The following is a 2094-nucleotide window of genomic DNA, read 5'->3' on the forward strand; positions in this document are numbered from 1 at the left end:
CACACATTTTGCAGGTATTTGCACCCACAGTTTGACTACATTCTTCGACAACTGCCCTACAGAATTTGCATGTACAATTGGGGCAATGCCAATCACCATGAGGAAACATCTGTAATTGAACCTCAAAAAGATCCAATCAGGCATCAGATGACCCTAAAACAACCCTGGTGTAGTTAAAAGTTAATGACAATTCAGTTCAATAGATAACTCATGACGAATTCCAATTTAATTCTCAATACATATGTTTTTGTTAAAAAGTAGAAACCATCTAGTGCAATGTAAAATTAACTGCAACAACCACCAATTTGACAATAGATTAAACAAAGCAGATTCAACATCTTCGAGTTCAGTTCTTAGAATCTAAAGATCCACCACCTGCAAATAAAAACGAAACAACACAGTGAATTCCTCAACTCTCTTTTTGAATATCAGATTCTCACACTTGAAATTTCTTACCTCAATTTCTCTTTTTCTTTTCTTTTTTTTGGTTTTCGTTTATGTTATATCCTTGGCCTCTTTGCTTCGTCTTCCTTTTTCTTAAGAAGTGCCTCCAGTTGTGTGATGCCCATTGCTGCCATGATAACTTGAATATGGAGATGGCAATCTCGTTCAACTTTATCACTCGATTGCTTTTCATATTTCTCAACATCCAATTTAAAGTAATCGCTAACACCTTCGAGCGACATGTTATCAATTCTTCCATCAAAATTTTCAGCAAACCACTTTGTTGTATCTATCTCATATTTAGCAATAGGACATGCATGGAAATTAGCATTGAAAAGATTCTTCAAATCACTGAGATTTTTGTTATACACCATCCAAATTTTGCCGTTGAGAATTTCGAAGACCCTACTATAGACGTTAGCATCGATTTCATTTCGAGCGACGGAAGTATCAATCCTAAACCTCTGCACGCGCTTTTGTATGAGCGTGTTACGTTCAACGTTTATTGCAACAAAGTGAAAGAAAACTCCGACTCTATTGAAATCAAAGAAAGGAATATCCTCACCCATGATTTTGGATCTGTAAAAAATAGAGAAATTATAGATTGAATGAAATCCGTCAATAATAGCCTAAGCCTACCGATCGAAACCGTAGAAATCTAAGTGCCTCGTAGATCTGGATTTATCCAGAACCAAACGAAACACCACAACTACTGGCAAACCGTTCTCCTCTTCCGGATATTTGTTAGAAATTTAAGACAAATCTCTAATTATACAGATTGAACGATTTCTCGGCTTAATCCAACTCTAGATACTAATTAGACTCCAAATTTTTTGGATATTATACTCTAAACATTCAGGTACTTAAGAGATTTTGTCAAGTCGAGAACATTAAGAATCGTCTGAGATATTGAACAAAGTTAAGCGGTGAGTTTATCTTTCCAATTTCAAGACAAAGAGGGGCAAATTTTCCCAAAGTCAGTTGGGACAAAAAGCAACAATGATGTGTCCCTCTAATCTTTTGGGTATGAAACAAATGGAAGCTACAATTTTAGAGATTTTACCTGAACAGATTATCTAGACTGTTGCAGAAAGATACAAATACACAATATAATGACCGTAAACAATCCACAAGACAACAATTAAACAGAGAAAAATCGATTAAGAAGAAAGCCCCAAATCGATTTTAAAACCCTAACCCTAAAATTACCCAAATCAAAACCGTAATAAACAAAACCTACAAAAACAAACTCATAATAACAAATAAACGAAGAAGAGGCGATTAGGAGAACGAAAAAAGCTTACGTTTACGATTCGCGAATTAGGGTTTCACTCCCAGAGAAAGCCGAGCGGCGAGATGATGTCCACGATGGTGAAGAGGATGTCGAAGATGATGGAGATGATGAAATGATGGAGAAGAAACGAAGGGAAGACTGTAATCGAAGAAGATGAACGGAGGTTTCTGTGGGTTCGTAATCGCAGAGAGGAGGTTGAGTCGCCGAAGAAGAAAGGGAAAATGAGATTAGGTTTTAGTTTTAGGGTTATATAGGTCGGTTTAAGCAAAACCGATCGAAATCCGAAATCCGATTTCTAATTAGAAATCAATCGATCGGTTCACTCCCTTTAAATCGGATTGGGCCGAACACCGAAC

At 36.6% G+C, this 2094-nt stretch overlaps 1 protein-coding gene across 12 annotated transcripts in view; it reads right to left on the reverse strand.

The window, feature by feature from the left end:
- Window positions 1-1958, reverse strand: part of LOC9304453 (imidazoleglycerol-phosphate dehydratase 2, chloroplastic) — a 5545-nt gene extending 3587 nt beyond the window's left edge. For all 12 annotated transcript variants that reach the window (XR_002330685.1, XR_002330684.1, XM_021019378.1 and 9 more), the window contains exon 1: window positions 1749-1958. The gene's annotated coding sequence lies outside the window, so the exon portion shown is untranslated. The remainder of the gene's footprint in view (window positions 1-1748) is intronic.
- Between the last annotated feature and the right edge of the window lie 136 nt (window positions 1959-2094).

The sequence above is a fragment of the Arabidopsis lyrata genome, assembly GCF_000004255.2.
Source record: "Arabidopsis lyrata subsp. lyrata unplaced genomic scaffold ARALYscaffold_7, whole genome shotgun sequence".
Classification (NCBI taxonomy): domain Eukaryota; kingdom Viridiplantae; phylum Streptophyta; class Magnoliopsida; order Brassicales; family Brassicaceae; genus Arabidopsis; species Arabidopsis lyrata.